The sequence below is a fragment of the Podarcis gaigeae genome, assembly GCF_964106915.1.
Source record: "Podarcis gaigeae genome assembly, chromosome: 3".
Classification (NCBI taxonomy): domain Eukaryota; kingdom Metazoa; phylum Chordata; class Lepidosauria; order Squamata; family Lacertidae; genus Podarcis; species Podarcis gaigeae.
The window spans coordinates 81,728,756-81,749,332 of NC_139680.1; the positions used below are offsets into that span (position 1 = coordinate 81,728,756).

Below are 20,577 nucleotides of genomic sequence, written 5' to 3' on the forward strand. Positions count from 1 at the left end.
TTTAAACCAATGTGGAGAAGTACAGCTATTATCAAGACAGAAAGCAGAAGAGATGCAAAGCACATTTGTTGTTGGTTGGGGGCATACTTGGCCTTGTAGAGTACCACAATGAGGCTGACAGCACATACAAATGATGGGGTGAACTCTCCCACCCCAGTGAGCTTGCTATCTCATCTTGCCAAGTGGTTCAGGTGTGTGGAATGTTTTGCGTGGCAATACAGTTATTTCTAACCTCTGAGAAGATACACAGAGATAGAAAATGAGGACTAGAATTAGATCATGGCAAGGACAGCAATATATAAAATAGCAGTAGAACCCATCCAGACTGCTGCTTTATTGTAGATGTATGTAGCAACATGTTGCTGATTGCATTAATAGTGCATTTGAAATACATTTGTACCAGATCATCCACATCCCACTTTTATCAGTTGTTCTGCAATGCTTCCCAATGCTCCCACATTATTGTGTCGACACTTATCCCCACCAGTGACTCCTATCCATTTTATTGTTCTCACCATCACCAATTCCTCCCTTTCCCTCTCTAACAGCAAGTAAGTTGTGCTGTGTCTCCATGCCACCATTGCTTAATTTGCAGACTTTTTACATTTTTTAAAATGTTGGGGCTGTGATTTCTGTGCTAAACGCTGTTCATTTGCGGTGGAGGACACACAGGGCTGGTGTTCTCCACAGTGGTGATGTGGTTAATTTTGGAAGTCCTGCCAGTAGTTTGACTGGATTCATTTCTTCTTTAAAAGTGGATCGACATGTGTGCAATGCATGATGTTTAAACTATAGGATGGCTGATTCAGATCCCCTGGCATCTGGGGATAAGCCCAGCATGTACTAAATGGTCACAGCAGGCTCAGGAACCAGAACAGACCTCTATGCTCTGTTCATCCCACTTCAAACCATTTCAAACCAATCACAATTATCCTAGGCTTTTGCTAACCAGGCGTGGGACAATTTGACTTTCTCAGCAAGATACTTGAAAACAAATAATCCAATTAATGAAAGAAGCAGAGTGTAAAAGTGCTTTGGAGTATTTGGGAACAGGGCAGATAATTGGTCGGCGGCACCTCCCTCCTGGAAAGAATCTCTGAACAATGGCTGCTTGAGAAGCCCTCCTTGTTTAACTTAACAGTGAGGCTGGTGTTTGACCTCCACAAAAGCCAAAGCTGTGACATTTCACTGGCAATCCAGAGAGAGAGAGAGAGAGAGAGAACAAAGATGGACACCACATTGATGTGCTGGGCTATAATTAAACAAACTTCAGGAATGGCATTCCTTCGAATTCAACAGTGCACTCACAGCAATGGGTTATGTAACATTTCCCTAGCTATTCAAGCTAACTGCTGTTAGTGAATAATCAAAAAAGGTCATCTGTTAAGAAATGCAGCTTTTGTTTCTAAGGTGGGAAGGAGAAGGAGGTTATGAACCACAACTTCAGTTCATCTGTGTTACAGACTCAGCTTTCTTACAAGGATTTGTAGTGATGGGGGTGGTTATTTTAGTGTTTTTAATTCCAATTCTGCTATTTTTAATTCAACTCTGTCTCTTTTCGGGAACCAAACACCTCTTTGTCCCATCTGAACCAAGGAAATAGATGGGTTTTGGATCAGCTTCCCTTAGAATGTTGCTCCAAGCATGACCCTCGCTGTGCAAAAAAAGTCTTGTGATTAAGATGCCTTGTGACTGGCTTAATCTTAACTGGTGCTCAGAAATTAATTCTTTAGCCATTTTCCTTGCAGAGAGAGGCCTAAAGCCATTGACCTTCTCCGTGGAGACTTCATGTGAGGTATAATGACTTTTGTTTTTAACTGAGTTCCCTAAATCAATCCAAACGATGAGGGTCACTAGTTGTTTTAATTAACATGTCTATAACTCTTCCCACTAAATTATCTTTTCCCCAGCCAGATTAGATGGGTGTTATTTGAGTTCCTTCACCTACAAACATAGTTGCAAACTTTAATTGGTTTAGTCAGTAGATTAGTAAATGCAACATTTACTTGGGCTCAGGGAACACCTGCTACTCCCTAAGTGCTGAAGCTAAACAGGTGCGGATCTGATCTGTTCCCTGATGGGAGACTATTGGGAGGTAAGGTAATTGGTGAATATTAATATAAAACATGAAAGAAAAGGAATAAGAGTAACAATGGGCTTAGTTTTTCAGCATTTAAGGTGGCAAATAGAAAGGTGAAACATTTGCCATGAGCACCTTTGAGGGCTTAGTCACACTTCCTTTTGTCCTGCAACTTTCCCTTGAGAAAAACTTCTCTTTTGTGTTCAGTTAGAGCAAACGGCAGTTCGAGTTTTCTCTGGACTGACGTTTGTTCCAATTTAGCACTAAAGAGCAGGTTTTCCCTGAGATCTGTTGGATCAAAGCACTGCTTAGTCCAATATCCTGTTTCTCACAGAGCCTTATATGATGTGCACAAGCAGGGCATGAGGGCAATAGCCTGACACCATATTTGTCCAAATCTTTCTAAAGTACTCAGCCCTATTCCACATCAGTAGGGTGATTATAATAACATTGGCAAGTTGCTTTTACCCCAAGCACTGTATACAGGCCTTCCTTCCACCCACAAGTGCATATATACAGTAATACTTCACTTCTGATTTAATATATGGTCACAAGGACGTCAGGGAAGTTTTCGTAGCCCTTTTCAGAATGAAGGTGCTTCTTTCAATAAGTCTTGGTGTGCCTTGCCAGAATGTCTGTGGCTTGCTGAAAAAGTCGCTGCATGGTTCCCCTATCCAGCCGAGATGTTAATTGGCCTTATAATGTTGTGACAGGGTTGTCTGCTCAGCTGTATAGAAAACCAGCAGGAGTCCAGGTTAAGTAGGGGAAACTCTCCTGACTTCTTCTGATTGATTTAACAGGTTTGTTTGTTGTTGTCTTTTTTTAAAAAAATAATACAACCCAAGAAAAGATTTATCAAGTCATTAGACCTCATTCCTTGAAGGAGCTGAACAATTCATATCGCAACAAAGCACACAAGGTATGACCCCCAAGAAACTATCAAAATCAAAGTTTTATATCATGTCCCCCCCCCCCAGAAGATAGACTAGTAGTGTAGCAGAGGAGGAACACAGGGGAGCACAACGTCAGTATTTTTTTCGCAGCAAGAGCGATACTGTCATCTGCTGAAACAGCATTATTACCCCTAAGTGCTGAAAACTTGGTGGATTAGAGGATAGGTTAGTCCTGTCATATGATCCCTTCATTAGGTAGACTAATCTCAGACAGTGGGCATGGGTGGGAACAGCCATAGAGCCCTCCTCCCACCAGCAACATTGCTGTTACCTGGACAGGACAGGACTGGTAAGTGTCGTGACTGTATCAGCAAGAGGATCAGATTCCCAGTGCTGGTTCTACAGGTGCCACCCCAACCTTAACCACCATCCCTACAGGGAAGAGGGTATGCTGGAGGCAGCAATGGGCAATCCAGCTTCACACCAATTGGAATCCTTAAAGCTGTTCCTGATTCGTCACTTGACATCCCTGCCTCGCCAACTCCTCCTGGCGTGTATACAAACAAACGAATCTGACATTAATTAAGCTGTAATGTGGACAGCTGGCTGGGTGGGAGGGCGAGCTGTGAAACAAACCAGTGGAGCAGGGGGGTAATTTCTACGGTGGTAATGTGAAACACCCTTAGGCTAGGAAGTTGGTTTTTACAGCTCCTTCAAAAAGCCTCTGAAGACACACTAGCTGTGTGTACCTGTCCAGGGTTTGAGAGCTAGGGACTGTTGACCACCACTGACAAACTAAACTGGTAGAGCTCAACATAGCACTTCTCTAAGAATGGCTTCGTCCTTATGAATGGGGCAAGGTGGAGATGAGGTTACGGGTGTGGGAGGGATTTCCAATTATACAAAAGCAACTTGGAAGACTTCACATTAATGCTGTTTAGAAGATCTCCCGGGGTTCATATGAGGTGCTGATAGCAGAGAGGCTGAATTAACTGAGCAAGAACAAATTATGTTCACTTAATATAGAGACGTTGAACCTTTGTGCTCAAGATGGCTGATTCACCATACTGGACTATCAGTCAACCCATGCAGGAAAAATACAGCTCTGCTTAAGGCTTCATACTTCTGGTGGAGTGGACTGGCGCCTGTTAAAGTCCATAATAAATGTTGTTGGTTTTTAAGGTGTAACAGCGAAACTGGACGCCATCATCTGCCCAAGCTGCACTAAAACATGTCTTTCCTGCATTGGTCTCTACAGCCACAGCAGGCACTGTAACTCTCCAGTGGTTTGACTTCAACCCCCAATGGTGGACTCTTCCATTGTTTCTCGAGACAGACAGATGCCAACTGGCTTTATATGGTCTAATATTTAGGGAAATTTTGGTTGTGGTTTATTGTGTCCTAGCCCAGAGAGGATTGAACATGGTGACACCATTGTGTCACCTCTGGGCCTGTGTTTCTCCATAGTTTGGCTGTGCATTTTATCAGAATGATCTAACAGAGGACTTACCTGGTAAGACACTGCCCAGAGGCCAGTGTCAGAGCAGGAGGGTCAGGGACATATTTAGAAGGCATTATCTCTCTAACAAGATTTGGACAGCTATGTTCAGCATTTTAGACCTAACAAAGGAACAGGTATTTTCAAAGTGAGCTTTCAAAGAAGGCTTTTAAACTCTTTTTGATCTCTCTAAGTATCTTAAAGGGAATTTAAACTGAGAATGGGTGACATTCTTTGTTCATGTGCCACTCCATATTATTAGCTTTGTAAACAGATGCTGGGCCTCATTCATGTCGCTCACACGAACAATTTGGCTTCATTGCCCATTCTCATATTTTCTGACTTAATTTTGATTATGTGCAACTTGTCAGGGCAAGGTGGCTATTTATTTGGGGCTAATGTTTGTGTGGACACTTAGCAACGTATCTGCTTCTCTTAATAAACCACTTAAAGTGAAGTAAGGAAGTTCATTCAGTGTTTCATCTCCCTTGTTCTCCTCTGCAGGCACTTGTGTTCCCCCCTCTCTGAACAGACAATGGCCATGAAGAATGGGACACAAGCCAGGGACTGATGTGGGAGAGGGGAATTGCCCCAAATCAGGCTTGGATTCAAACCTAAGGAAGTTAATGAAAGGAACATTTTCCACCCCTCCTTCCCCAACCTTCCAGGAAGGCTGTTAGAAATATTTGTCCGGGTATATCTGACTGCACCATCCCAGCTTTATTCCCTGAAACAGCCTATCATCACCAAGATTGTGTTACGATAGTGGAGGGCATGCCCCATCTTCAGCACATTATTATATAAGGGCGCAGTAAGTTTCACACGCCATTCCATCCACTATGCAGTACGACTGTTAAACAGAGAGATAACACAAAAAGCCCTCAACATCTTCCCCCACTTTTATCCGTTAGGAATTATTCAGGCTTTCTCACTTCACAAAGGTTCGAGCTATTCTGAGCTCAGGAGGGCCACCCAAAATGAAAGCAAGGCACACACTTGGCAATAATGACGAGATCTTGAAAGAAGGAGCCTCCAGTGTCGAGTTTTGCTTTTGATTGTGCCAGCCATTCATTAAGATCTCAAGCTGGTTCCTCAAACAACACTTGGCCTGTATGTACTCTCGACTAGAAACAGCCAGTATTTCTAGCGCAGTTTATGTGATCAACTCGGACACTATTTCTCCCATGAGAGCCATGTTATAAAACTGTGATCATAAAACCATTACAGACAACCTAGGTGGGTTGTCCATGGCATATAGTATAGCTCTCAGAAAAATAAATCCCTTTTCCGTATCGGTTAAGAAAACCATGGTCGGTTGCATTCTCAGCTGGAGTGTGTGGGTTTTAGGAGGAGTGGGGGAGATGTGGCTTCTTTTGAAGGGTTCCAGCTATCTCAAAATCAGGAGAGAGAAATAAATTAATCTCCCAGTTGATGACATTGGCAGTTCTGGCTGCAGAAACTATTTGGAAATGTAAAAGTGCCAGTGCTGTACTACAGTTCCAGCGTGTTGCCTCCAGAAAAAAAGGGGGGGGGGGAATTCTGCATTTTGTTTAATCCCTAGAGAACTGAATGAAGTAGCCAGGGACAAGCACACCACAGAGAGGATCTGTTCAGTTTCATGGAAGCAGGCACTAAGTAGTTGTTGCTGGCACTGCCTACCTGCTTTGACAGGCTGGTGCCACACAGAATCTCAGCAGAAGCCCTGTAGGAAAAGTTCTGAGGAGCAGCACAACGGAGGCCCTTATTGGAATTATATTTCATAAGCCTGGTTTACAGCGAAGGGCAAAGCAAACTGTAAAAGTCACTCAGATTCAGCTGTGAACCACAAAACCTCTTCTTAGCTTTGTGCTCTTCCACTTTGGTTCAACGCTACGGGAAGCGCCAGCAACTGATTAACTGCCTGGGCACTACATAAGATCGCTTAAGGCAGAAGGACCCCATATTTTAGAGGACCTGCACTATGTAACTCCTTGTGGCTGTATGATTGTGCAATGCTTGGTTAGCAAATATTTTTACACCACTGGTAGGGCCAGCCCATGAGATCTTGCTGCCTGAAGCAAAGCAGCAAATGGCACCCTCCCCTCCAAGACAAGGAGCAGCGGACCTGTGTGCAGCCAAGTTATTTTGGCACCTGAGACAGACCATCCCACCAGTCCCTCCTTAACAGTAAAAATGCAGTAATAATAAATCAAGCCAAAATCAGCTGTGTAAGTCAGCCACCTCACTGTGCATAATGGTAGGAGAGAGAAAGAGAGAGAGAGAGAGAGAGAGAGAGAGAGAGAGAGAGAGAGAGAGAAAGAGAATGAATAGCAAGTGCCCAGTGGGAAATAATATAGCAACATCAAATCTTAGTTTTGAAGTCCTGCTTGAAGACCACTAGATGTTCCCTCAATTGGTTAGATGATAGATTGGTCAACTCTTTAGAAGTTCTTTTTTTAAAAAATTAAATATTTTCTTGGTTTACAAAAGAATGACTGGCCTCTTTTTCAGGTTGTACAATATTTCTTACAAATCAGTTACATTTGTTGTGAGACATTAATGTTGAGTACAGTATAAGGTTGGGGAAGAAGAGGAGGGGTGGTGTGGTGAGGCATATTCTTTTGTACAGTGTGCGTGTGGGGTTTTGTGTCAGTAGTGAGAGGTATTGGGGGGCAGGGTGTGGTTGGTTATCTGTGGTTGGCAACAGTGGGGTTTGTTTGCATTTGTGAGTGTGGAAGAGCTTGTTGGATCAAGTAAGCCAGATTGATTTGCATGCTGTTGGTGGATTCTTATTGTTGTCTTGTTGGGCTGTGTATGTGATAAAGGGAGCCATACTGGGGTGAAAGCATCCTCTTCTATTTGTCCCTGTGTGAGTTTCACTTTATTGGTTAGCTTTTCTAATAAGGCCGTTTCCCATGCAATTTGATACCATTGGTCCATGTTTACTCCTGACATGTCTCTGCAGTGTCTGGCTATGAAGCTTCTGGCTGCTGAGAATAGGTGGGTTATAAGCTCTGTATAATATGAGTGGTCATTATGATCTTGGAAGATGTTCAGTAGGGCCAGTTCTGAGGTGAATTCTAAGACCTGTTTAGTTATTTTGCATATCTCTTGTAGGACTGCTGTCCAGAAGGGTAGGGTTTTAGGGCGTTTCCATGACATGTGGAAGTATGCGCCTGTGGAGGTGCAGCCTCTCCAACATCTTGATAAAGTTCTTGGGCATATCAGTGCCAGTTTCCATGGTGTTAAGTACCACCTACAGGTGAGTTTCAGAGCGAGTTTCCTTATTTGGCTGCTACGGACTTAAAGGAAGGTTTACGCCACATTCTAGTCCATTGGGTGAGATTAATTTGTCAGACACTAATTAACTAATTTTGAAAATGAGGGGAGGTCCACAAGCAGTTCATCATAAGGTAAGGTAAAGGACCCCTGGATGGTTAAGTCCAGTCAAAGGCAACTATGGGGTTGCGGCGCTCATCTCGCTTTCAGGCCGAGGGAGCTGGTGTTTGTCCACAGAGAGCTTTGACTATGTCATGAGGATTACTAACCAATGAAAAATGTAACAAAACACACACAAGCTATTGGATGTGCCTAAAGTAATTCTTTGGATTCTGGTAAGAGGTCAATAGGTTGCCAGCCAGGTGCCAATGGGCACCTCAGCATCCACCAGGACATCATCTGGTGCCTACAAAAGATCTCAGTAAATATCCCCACAAATTTCCACAATGCAGGAGAAACTGTTTGTTCTTCCTGCTCAGTTCCTATTTGCAGTGGCTTGGACTCTCTTACACTGAACATGCTCTCCCCCTCATTTAATGTTCCTTTCCCTTTTCTTGCTCTTTTAGATACAGCAGCTATTTTCTATTATACCACATCCCATAGAGCAGCTATTTTGTGGCTGGCACCCATGTTACTTTCCAAATGTGACCACTGGACAAAAAAACTCCAAAAACTGGGAACCTCTGCTTCTGTTTTCTTACATTCTGTTATCCCTTGTTTGCTTTGCATAAAAGAAGCTTATTTACATTTGATTTGGCACCCTTGAGAGGAATCCGCACCCTGGCCTAGGCAAACTTAGGATCAAATGCAATCTGGTATCACTTTACACCTTGTTTGTCAAAACAAGGTTTCGAAAGGATTAACTGAGGAAAATGTTTCACCCAGTTAGTAAAGTTTTGCTTGAAGCCTATATAAAAAGCAGGCAACACCCAGCCTGTCTTCTCTCACCACAGTGGCCTCTGAAGTTGGCACCCTCATTCTAAGCTGCAAACAGTTTAACAAGACGCTTGTGGTCTATAATGAACACAAACTTCCTCAGAAGAAGAAGAAGAAGAAAGACCCCAAAACACCAACACCACCCCAACTCTACCCTATGGTATTTCCTGATTCCAAATTTAATGGGCACCATTCAAATTTGGACTCTTGCTGTCAATGGTAATTAAGTTACAACATGGAATTTGTGGGCATTTCAAGTTCTAAATACAGTACAAAGTCCAGCATCATCTAGGGAAAAGCAGCTTCTCCAGAACACACTTCATTCAGTAGGTCAGTGCTTGCTCTGCAATTTTCAGGGCCCCAGTTTTCTGTACCGAAAGTAAATGACCTCTCTAACTGATCAGCATTGTCAGGGAAATAGCTAAAATATGTGACCATAGCTATCCTGCTTTAGTCAATGCTCCAAAATTGGCTGGCCAGTCTGGCTCATTTTGCATATACTGTAAACAGCTTGGGCAGCCCACACTTTATCATTCATCCTGCCCTGGTCAGTACTACACTTGACAAATTTCTTCATAGCAAAGTAGCTCATTATACAGGTTATAGACAATGTGCAATATTTCTTATGTGTTGTGAGTTTGCTCATCTGTCATGGATACGCCAGTCAAGAAGCTAGAGAAAAACTTTATTGTCCCTCTAAAAACCAGAATGGAAAAGCAGCAGCAGTAGCAGGAAACACCTAACTCTGTCCAGGTAAGTCCAGTGTCATCTTGCGATAACTAGAGAGTATAATGGCACCATCATTTATAAAACACTAATTTTTTTATCGCACAATATCCCTGTCATCTTTTACTCTCCCTCCTTCCTCGTCTTATATATTTAAAACTTTCTACAGGTTTTTTTCCGTATGTGTGAAAGAGAGAGAGACAGAGGATCATAGCTGTCAACGTTTCCCTTTTTTAAGGGAACTTCCCTTATTCCGAATAGGATTCCTCGCAAGAAAAGGGAAAAGTTGACAGCTATGAAGAGGATCCTGACCTTGCATAATTGTATCTAATTTATAACACAATGCATATGCATTGGAGTTACAACCTAGCCTTTGCCACAGGAATCTCTGTGGTTTTCTAATCTCACATCCCAGACAGCTTTCATGCACTTTTTAATCTTCTGCTAAAGCAGAAAGACAGTCAGTCACACCTCCTTCCACCCAGTTCAACTATAGCCATGACACATGTCCCAGCCCTTACCTGCTATAGCATGCTAGTCTCAAATATGGCAGGGAGGAGGTTGACTGGGCAGCAGAGGGAATGAGCTGAAGGAGGTGCAGTTTGCTTTCTTTCCCGCCTTACCAGGAGTTCTAAAAACATATGGACACTGTCCAAATTATGAGGTTGCAACCCTACAAAGCCGCTGCCTGGTGGAACATAGAAGAAAAGGCTAAGGAATAAATTCTACACAAATCCAGACGGGAATCCCTAAGATGGTTGGATGGCATCTTGTACTCCCTCCTATCAGGTTTCTCGGGCTCAGCTAATCACAGAGCTGGGCCTACTTTTTATTATTATTTTTTCTTTTTGCAGTCACCATAACAAGGTTTTATAGGAGGCTAGAAAAAAATGCTTTGTGGGGGGCAGATCAGACTCCCAAAGTGGGGGGTTAGACTCCCATGCTTTAAACTCTTTCTAGAAAGTATATGTATGTTTATTTCAATTTTGTAATAAGAATGATTTTTTTAAAAAATCAGACTAAAATACACCACACCCTAGTAATACAAGTTCATTTCAAGATTAAAACACATTTTACCTAAATCTGTTGACCAAAACAGTATTTCAGTCTAAGTTAAACCAAATTTTGAGGGGTTTGGCTACCGGCCCTACAAATTTTCCTGAGAGGATGTCCCATTGAACTTATATGGACTTACTTTTGACTAAATGTGCATGTAACTGCACTGTTAAGCATGTGCAAAATTTAACCTGCAAAATCAACAGAATACTCCGCTGCTGAACTCTGGCAGAGCCCTTATATTTTTAAACAAGAAACACCATCCATGTAGCAGTCATGGTTGAGGCGACTTGCTAAGTATACTTTAAGCCTCAGAGTCTAAGCATATAAATTTCCATCCTCAATTATTGCTTGAGGCTGCAAAACAACCCAAACACACACACACACACACACACACAGAGAGAGAGAGAGAGAGAGAGAGAGAGAGAGAGAGAGAGATTGGTACAATTGTAGGGTTGAGAAAGACTTGCAGTTTCCTGACTTAGCCCCCTTCACCAAGAGTCAGCCAGAACAAACAAGTCTTTAGTGGTGGACACCAAAGTCACTCTTGTTCCAATGAGTCACATTTGACTCCTGCAGCCATGGAGTGTGGTAGACTGGGAAGAGGCAAGTATGTGCCAGCTGCTACTTCCTAGCTGCATCACAAACAGCTCCTACAGGGAACAGAAATGATAGAGAGGAAGCTCAACAGAAGTGACACTAGACTGGTCTGTGTTGAATTGATGCTCTAGATGCATCTAGCCCTCAGATTTCTCCCTCCCTGCCATCCCATGCAGCACAAGGAGAGAAGGGATTGGCTCACCTGAGACCAGCAATGTCTCCTTCTTGAACTGTTTCTGTTCCAGCTTCTCATTACTGTTATGGTCCCAGGTCAGGAGTCCTTGGAGACAGTCCTCCAATGACAGCAGCCCTGAGGAGGAGATGGAGATGATCCCTGGTCTGCAGTCACCAGAGCTTGAATTTCCTTCCCTGAATCCTGAGGAGGCACTTCCTTCACCAGCTATGCTGGTTGGTCCACAAACTGCTTACAGAGATCAGAAGAGCCCTAAGGATATAGTCCTACATTTTAAAATCCCAAGGACTAAAATAAGCCAATGGCTGCAGACAAGGGCACTGGTCCTTTAATGGGCCAGGGTTTGGGTCCTCAAATACCAAGCTATAAGGCTCTGTCGGTTGCTCCTTGACAATGTTGAGACAACTTGCATGCTCTGCCTGAACTGCAGGATCACAAAGTGTGGTCCTGAAACCCCCATCTAGGTACCTCTCCAAGGTGCTGAGCTTTGCCTTGCCCCAGCCCCATGGATCAAAGCAATTTTAATGACTTTGTAAGTAAGAATTTGGGTCCGAATTTGCTTTCTTCCTCCTCCTTACCAATAACCTTTCCTTTTGTGCCATGTCTTTTAGATTCTAAGCTTGAACACAAAGACTTATTATTGCTCATTGCAAGAGACCGTGAAGACGACACTGAACAGGGATGGAGAACCCTGTCACTCTCCAGATGTTGTTGTTAAACTCCCATCAGCCACAGACAGCATGGCCAATAGTCAGGCATGAGGTCATATAGTTCTGCATCCCTGGCAAAAATGACAGTCCATTTTTCTAGTCACTCTTGTGAGCGCTTGTGAATGGAAGTGGAACAGCTCCATGGAATCTAATGAGGCAGATAAGACAGGTGAATTTATACCTCATAATATATTGCTGCTCTTCATGTCAACCCAAGAAATAGTCCTAACTCTACAACTGGGTCTATATAACTGTTCAAAGAAGGTCTAACTTGTCTGAGAAAACTGTTCTTTCTTGTGTGCATACTCTGTTTGTTTATGATTTCATAGACTCAGAATTGTAGAGTTTGAAGGAACCATGAGGATCACCTAGTCCAATTCTCTGCAATGCAAGAATTTTTTGCCCGACGTGGGGCTCAAACCCACAACCCTGAGATTAAGAATCTCATGTGCTACCAAGTGAGCTAAAGATGATTAGATTCTAATCAGTATTCTGTTTGTTAATCCCTCTCCTACCAAAGAGGTTGCAAAGTATCAATTTCAGGAGTGGTAAAATAAATGTACACACAGACGCACGCACCCTGAGTAGAACCAAAATAGAGACAAGCGAGTTTTACTTTTCCTCAAGGTTTGACACTCTGAATAAAACAGCACATGCCAATTTAGTTTCCACAATATAAAAATCCCCACAAGAGGAAAAGGAGGGGGGAAGTGGGAGGGAGAAGAAATTTAAAAGAGCACCGCCTAATTCGGCAACTTCATCAGTCTAAGGAGCTCTGTGTTTGTGGGGAGAGAGAGAGTTTACTGTGTCTTTCAAACTACTGGGAGCTTGACGGGGATATTTGATGAGAAAGGAAAAAGGTGCCCTGGATATATTTTTTTCTTGCTCATTTCTGATTCTTTAGAATAATATTGTCTGAGGTTTGTGCTGCAGAATATCTTGGAAAAAAATAACCCAGGCATACTGGTTGGAGACAAGGAGTTTTCTCTTTAAAAATTCACACACCTCCGGCAAGGTAATACTGATTGTTTCCCTATGTATGATTCATTTATGGCTCTAATTTTGGAAGGGAGAGAGCAAGCACATAATTCTATATTTTGGATAATTCAATGCTTTGCATGTTAGGGGGATGCCCTGAGGGTAAGAAGTGTCTTTAAAATGAAATTGTGATGCAAATACCATCATTTCTATGCATTATTGATATGCCCACAAAGTGCATGCACACATACACATACAGACGCACACAATGTCTACAAAGCTTTGATAAATCCATCATTTAAGTACTTTTACAGCCAAGTAAGTTGTCTGTAATTTGTTTAGTGCTTTCAGAACCATATTCCTTTTCTCAAGTAGAATTCCTCTCCTTTTTCTTTCTTTCTTTCCGTATTTAATAACTAGCACTGCTAGTTTACAATTGCACAAATATTGAGCTAACTTGGGGCACTGATATATTTTTCTCCTTGCTGGGGGTTCCAATTGTCTCACTGGTTGTTATATAAATTTATGTGGAAAAAGAGGGTTGATAATGCAATGTGTGTGTGTAAGGCACTGGAATCATCTCTCTGCCTCTCCTTTCACCCCTGTGCTCCCCGCCCCGCCCCCAATATCCTTTTGTGTTGAATGGCTGCTATGCTAGTAAGACTTTAAAGAGGAATAGCATTATCAAGCCTGTCACAGCAGCTCACCTTCTCCCAGGGAGATTGGATTCTTGATAAGTCTCTGCAATGTGATTTGTGTCAGGCCAGTAGCAACATGTACTGATCACCCCAAGCGAAAATTCAGAGAAAAAAAGGTTTTTGTGGTTTTTTTAAAAAGGTTGGAGTTGGTTGTTGTTTTTTTTGTAATTCTAGTACTTTTGGATTGATAAAGAAATCACACTTTGGGACTGGGTTCTTGGGTAGTTAGCCTTCTTTCTGCCTTTCAGTAATTAGAAAACAAAACAGATCCTTCAGAGACTGGCAAATCAGAAAGCAGCTAAAATCCCATCATTCATTAGCTTGTCAAACTGCCCCAAAAGGAATTCAGTCAATGTCACAAGATTTTCAAAAGGGATTTTACAGCAAACAGAATCAGCCAGCTTCCATTTCACCATGCCATGGATACAAACATTTTTTTTTTAAAGAAAGTGTGTTTGTATATCAAACAAAGAGTGAGTTCCAGCAATCCTTATTGGTGTGTGTGGTGGTGGGCGGGTGTGTGTGTGTGTGTGTGTGTGTGTGTGTGTGTGTGTGTGTGTGTGTGAGTGTGAGTAATTAGGGGAAAGGAAATACAGGAAGTTTTATTACTGAAATTGCCCAAAATACAACATCATAACACAGGGCTGTTTTCTGAATGCGGATTGCTACCAGACTCTGAAGAGACTTGTTTCTCATTTCATTTTAATGTGATCTGACAAATTGCTTGGCAGAGGTGAAGGTTCTGGGAGAAAATGGGAAATGCATTTAGACGTCTTATTTTTTTTATTTTAAAAAAGCATGCATAAAAGGAAACAAATGGAGGAAACATCACTTCCAAGATGATTTAACGTGACCCTGATGATGGGCTGAAATGAGGGTTGGGAGGACATGGTGCCAAAAATGGGGCAGGGGAAGAGTTGTGTAGGGATTTTGCCATTTGCAAGTGCTGCTGAGATCTGGTCATGGCTGATGTGGCAGAGTAAAACACCAACCCTCTATGAGGAGTTTGGCCAGCTTGAAGCAGCCTGAGGGAGGACCACATTACTGCTTATCGAAACTCTGCCCAAACCAAACATTTCAGTCAGTAGCTACTATCGTTGAGCTTATTCAGAGTTGTTGGAGAAGTGGGGGATTATCTCCTTACTTTCCTCTTTCACCTGGACAATTATTGCCACATTTTAATGTTGCTGATGGTTTTGGAAATTTGCCACCAGTTGCATTCATCAATGGCTTGAAGTGGATCAATTTCTTTTGTACTGAGTAAATGTAAAACAATTTTGCTGGATTAAAGTAACTTTCCTTCTGAAGGTCCCTTCATGCTATAAGGTGGGGAATGGGAACCTCACCCTCTCATTGGCTGCTCTTCCTCCATTATATTGGTGGCAGCCTCACCAAAGAAGATGGGAAGATTGTTCTGGTTCTTCCGATGGGAGTTGTGGTCCATCATGGAGGGGTCCAGATTGGAGAAGGCTGGTTTAGATTTTTTTACCAGGCAAAAGTACAAAATTTTGCTACAAACTCTTGGAAATGTCTGCAAAGAGATGTGGGCCAGGCAAAAACAGCTTCGAATTTCAGTTTTGCCAGGTTCTGGACATACCTGCCAGTGCTTTAAAAGCCAAGTTGGGCTATAAAAGTACTTTTTAAAAATACTCCATGAAGTTTATTAATTAAACTTCTTTAATTTAATTACTTAATTAACCTCTCTTTTTTGGTTCAGTACACTGCTCAGGTTTATTTGCTTTTTTTAAAAAAATCTGGTTTTTAGGACTTTATTGACTGTTGCTAACTGTATTTTATTGTTCTTATGTAATCTGCCTTGAGATTTTTAACCAAATTACACAGTATACACTTTTAATAACTAAAATACATGTAATACACTTTTAATAACTAAATACATGTAATAATAACTTTGGTCCTGGAGGGGATAGACTAGTACCTTGAATTGTCTCATGCTAATGGCTGCTGGGGAGACTGGGTTGGGGGTGCCAGTGGTAGATGCATATGGAATCTGCCTTGGGGATGTAGTCAACATAGCACTAAGAGACTGAGAGTATCCTCCATCCAGAGAACCCTGGGACGAATGCAAACAGTTAGCATGGGGTAATCTAACACATTGCACTTGTGCCAGCACTTGCATCTCCTTGCCAAGCAATCAGGAGAAAGATACCTGATTAGAAAGATAGGTGTGATAGAATGTTCCTCACCATATGGAAGGGAACTTCAGGCAAACAGATTTCCATGTTCAACATTTATTCCATGCACAATGGCATAACTTAACACCTGCCAATGAATGTCCATATTCAACCCTAATCTCAGATGTGTAAGGGCTTGTGGTTGCTCAAAGCTACACTTTTGTCCATCATTTCTTCACATAAAGACAAGCTATAAGGATAAGCACAGCAGCAATGAGCTCCATCTTAAATTAAGCCTATATCATTTTCAGATGATGGAAGTGTTACCCAGTTCAAATCATGTGTTCCTAACGTTTTCAGACTGCTTTTATGCTCCATATTGCATTCAACTGTGCATCATATGTCTTCTATATAAACATATCAATGCAACGTTGACACCAGGACACATGGTATGCCTACTCTTGAAAATCAGTCCAATTATGCTTGCAAACAAAACATTGGCAGGTATGGAATTTTTCAAAATAATATGCCATGTATGGTTTGCAGTTGCATTCAGAACCTATTACTTACTAATCCAATTTATCAGATTGTTTCTATACCTTACTTCTGATACCAATAAATATTGAGAGCTATAGTTGTGTAGTAGTGTTGCACAAGGACTGGGAGAGTAGGGCTCAAACCACACACACACACACACAGCCATGAAACTTGCTGGGTGACTCTCGGCCAGTTAGTGTCTCTTAGATTAATTAACCTTCCTCACAGTGTGGCAGATTCACAAGACAAGCTATTAAAACGAAGACCTTAGAACTGCCCTTTTTGCTCCCTAGGCTGCAATCGCCATATAACCTCAAGGTTATTTTTTGTATGTTAAATGTTATTTTCAAACATGCAAAAAGTAAGCTATGCTGCACTTTTTGGAAACCTCAAAGGACGTGTTCACACCTTGGTATAAATACAACCCAAGATTTTCACTCATTGTTAACACTTCCACCAAGGAGTCTTTTTTGCACAATGCTGAATATATTGGGCACAATCCAACATATGCTGTTCCCACACAAATTCCACTGGAAAAAATGTGGTACTTGTGGGAGCAATAGCTGGGAGATTAGGCTCACTTATTGTTGCTGGCAACGCCAAGCGCAAGCATTCCACTCGTCTGATTTGGCATCCAGTTAGTCTAATGAGCTATTAATATCATACATCTAGATGCTTTATATTTTTGGTCAAAAATATATAGGCAAAGAAAATTTCCCATTCATCATGTGATATTTTTGCAGGAATCAATGTATATCTAGCACCTGCGACCCCTTTCTTGATGCTTCCTATAGCTGGAATGTGCTGTTTGTTTTCTGGGATACAGTTCTCAATGCGAGAGGCATAACCTTTTCACAGGTGGATGGTTGTGAAAACTGCTGCTGAGCTGAGTTTTTCAGTTTGGCCAGTTACCAGCTGAGCTTACCACATTCCAGCTAGTGTGTAGCAGGCATCTGTGTAGGTGGCCAGTTATTATCCCACCAACATGGAGAGAGCTGTGTATCGTTACCAGGGCAGTGGACAGGAGATGCTTTATTTGATGAGGATTTAGTAAACACTGAGTTCTCACACTCCCATAGGACCTTCCACCAAACCTGAAGGTTGAGAAAGTTTATATATATATATATATATATATATATGCAGGTTTTGGTGTCCTCGGGTGTCTTCCCGTGTAAAAGTTGGGGTGTCTAGGCGACGTTTCGACGAGGTCTCACTCGTCATCTTCAGGCTGGTGCTTTCGGCTTCTTGTTACTGGAACAGAGCTCTGTTCCAGTAACAAGAAGCCGAAAGCACCAGCCTGAAGATGACGAGTGAGACCTCGTCGAAACGTCGCCTAGACACCCCAACTTTTACACGGGAAGACACCCGAGGACACCAAAACCTGCATTCCTGTACCCGTGAAAATCTACGAAAGCATATATATATATATACACACACACACACACAGAGAGAGAGAGAGAGAGAGAGAGAGAGAGAGAGGGAGAGAGATTATCTAGTAAGCCGGAGCACTATTGCAAACAAAAGTTTCCTTTCCTGGCTCAGTTAGTCACCTTGGGTAAATAACTCATGTTATACAATTGATACCATGAGCTCTTCCATTTCCTAGAGCACTTGTGTGCTCATTTATGATATACAAAAATTAAGAATATAATTCTTGCTTAACATGGACACCCACACCCAAACATGCCAGCTAGAAGAAATGCCAAGCAGAGGGGAAGGTGATGTTATTTCTGGAGGCTAGAAAGCTGTCATAAAATCTGATTGGTGGTGTGCCGGGGGGTAGGGGGAGAGAGAGAGAAGGGCCAAATATATAAAAGTATGCCTGACTCTTTAAACAGAAACATCAGAAACTGATACCCTAATCTATCTGTCAATGCCCCAGTTTATAGACTATTCAGTATTCACTTAGCTTTTTACAAAATAGTTGACATCTCCCAAGGGTCAATCCATAACATTTTGCTGCCTGAGATAAAGTACAGAAAACCACCAGTCTGACACAGTGGCAAAGCACCCATTGAGGGCAGCAGCAGGCTAGCTTGGGGTGGTAGCAAGGAAGCCACATGGCACCCACAGCTCTGTCATCTAACTGATCACCATCACTCTCTTGCCTGCCCCCCAGCACCTGCTGCCTGAGGCATCCACCTCAATTGGCAGGGGCAGCCCTGCTTCTATCCTGTGGATTCTTTTTTTCAGCACCTCCCAATTGACTCAGGCTTCCTGCATCACACCCTGTGACGTCATGGATCTATAGTCAGCAAACTGTTATTTAACTGAGGTGGCTCAGCCCTTTGCACTGTGATGTAAAGGAATATGACAGGTGACCAAAATCTCTGGGAATCAGCAACAAATAAACAAACAAATAAATTTTTATTTATACCCCGCCCTTCCCAGTTCAGAAAACCAGACTCAGGGAGGCTAACAACAAATTTAAAACACTTAATTGATGCAACAAAAAACAGCATAAAATACAGTATAAAACAAGAATAACAATAAATTCAGAATTCAAAAAACAATTTAGGGGGGAAATCCATCCAATAAACATTAGATGATCACCAGGGCTAGCTGGCTAAATTAGTCCTATTTGGGCCAGCGAGGAGACCAGGGGAGAATTAGCTGTGGGATCCCAGAGCGGGGGGTTTGCACCCCTACATCAGTTAAAGAGCCCATTCCAAATCAATGTCATACTACAAGCTATGATTTTTTAAAAGTTCTGAAAAAATGGAAGTACAGCTAAATGTTCAAAAGCCTGCTTTTTGTTTTAGGCAGATGCTTAAAGGCCATAAAAAACATTACAGTAAAAATTAACTAACTAAAGGTGTGAATGTAGAGGGCAGGGAGATCGAGAACTTGATTATGGCATAAAGCCACATTTATTCATATATTTTTAATCATAGCCTGTTTCAAATCATTAACCGGACTAGTTATACATCCTGGCTTTATATACATCCATATAAATGATTAATGTAGTTGCTTGTAGTTTTTAGAAAGATCCAGTCCTGGCTCCATGGCAATTCCCATTTCTACCTTGCCATCCTAATTATTAGTTTGCACCCATGTTTGCAGTGATAAATTATCTAGGAGTTTTAAGGGACCAGAGAACGAACCTGTTTGACTTGATTCCTGCCAATGCTGTTCATTGTTCAAGTATCCCTATAGTACAACTCTGTACATGGTTTCCCACAAAGAACCCTGGGATCTGTAGTCGGGTAGAGTGCTGAGAATTGTTAGGAGACCTTTATTCCCTTCACAGAGCTGCAATTCCTCGAGTGGTTTATTAAGCCCAGTGCTTTTTTTCTAAAAAAATGTTTAGGGGAACTGAGGCAGAGAGAGAATAATTGGCCTTGGGTCACACAATGCATCCACTCACTCTGCTTCCCCCAAGTTTTCTAGGAATGGGAGACTATGGGAACAGTGCTTAGAATACATGACTAGAGAGGTACACAACTACAGGTCCCAGAGTTTCATGTAGCCACACCTGACTGAACGACAATGCCATTCTATGAATCAGCAGCGAGGATGTTTCCAAAATGGCTGCCAGACATTTCCAGAACAAAAGAGAAGGAAAACATATGGAAGTGGTACAGGAGATGAGGAGGAGCAGGGCATTTTTCCCCCGGCTGGAACTGAACCAGGGAGGTCCTCAGGGTGATATCCAGCACTCTTTTTCTAGAAAAATAGCACTGAGGAAGAGGATTTCCTTTCCTATTTTTTCACACCAATACATAGGCCCTTGTACTATCCCACCATTCTGTGTTATCTGATCCAGAGCCATTTCTGAAGAGCAGCTTGTTGTTCCCGGCCTCTGTTCAGCTTCTCCCCTCACTACCAGCTGCTTCCTAGGGCCCCATAAAGCCTTAGGCACATCCTAGATGGGAGCCTCCCTAGCTTCATGTTCATCCATCTAACTGGATGCATATGCAACAAGTATGAGCAAATATCACATCATCCTGGTTCATGGAAGATGCTCTATTAATAAATCTGAATTTAGCACAAAACAAGTGAACCCAGACAGAGATCATTTTGCTTCAGCCAGTTAGAGACAATTATAGTGTATGATTAGCTCTACCGAGGGGAGACTGTATAAACAACACAGAGTTGTATGAAATTCTGCTCTTAAGCCCTTCTCTTCAGAAGGATGTCAAGCTCTGTGCGGACATGTAAGAAAAATTCATAAAATCAACCCTGGGGTGTTTTCTTTTTTTCCAAGGAGCAAAAAATCTTAGACGTGAATTCTTTGCTGCCATAGACTAAATATGTACCTTCAGGGGAAAGCTGGCACTGC

General features: G+C 42.2%; 1 protein-coding gene across 10 annotated transcripts in view; it reads left to right on the forward strand.

Annotated features, from left to right (window-relative positions):
• Nucleotides 1-12,596: 12,596 nt before the first annotated feature.
• Nucleotides 12,597-20,577, forward strand: part of VIT (vitrin) — a 37,171-nt gene continuing 29,190 nt past the window's right edge. For 5 of the 10 annotated variants that reach the window (XM_083732350.1, XM_083732355.1, XM_083732352.1 and 2 more), the window contains exon 1: nucleotides 12,597-12,965. The gene's annotated coding sequence lies outside the window, so the exon portion shown is untranslated. The remainder of the gene's footprint in view (nucleotides 12,966-20,577) is intronic. The other 5 variants (XM_083732351.1, XM_083732356.1, XM_083732353.1 and 2 more) reach the window with 3 other exon arrangements.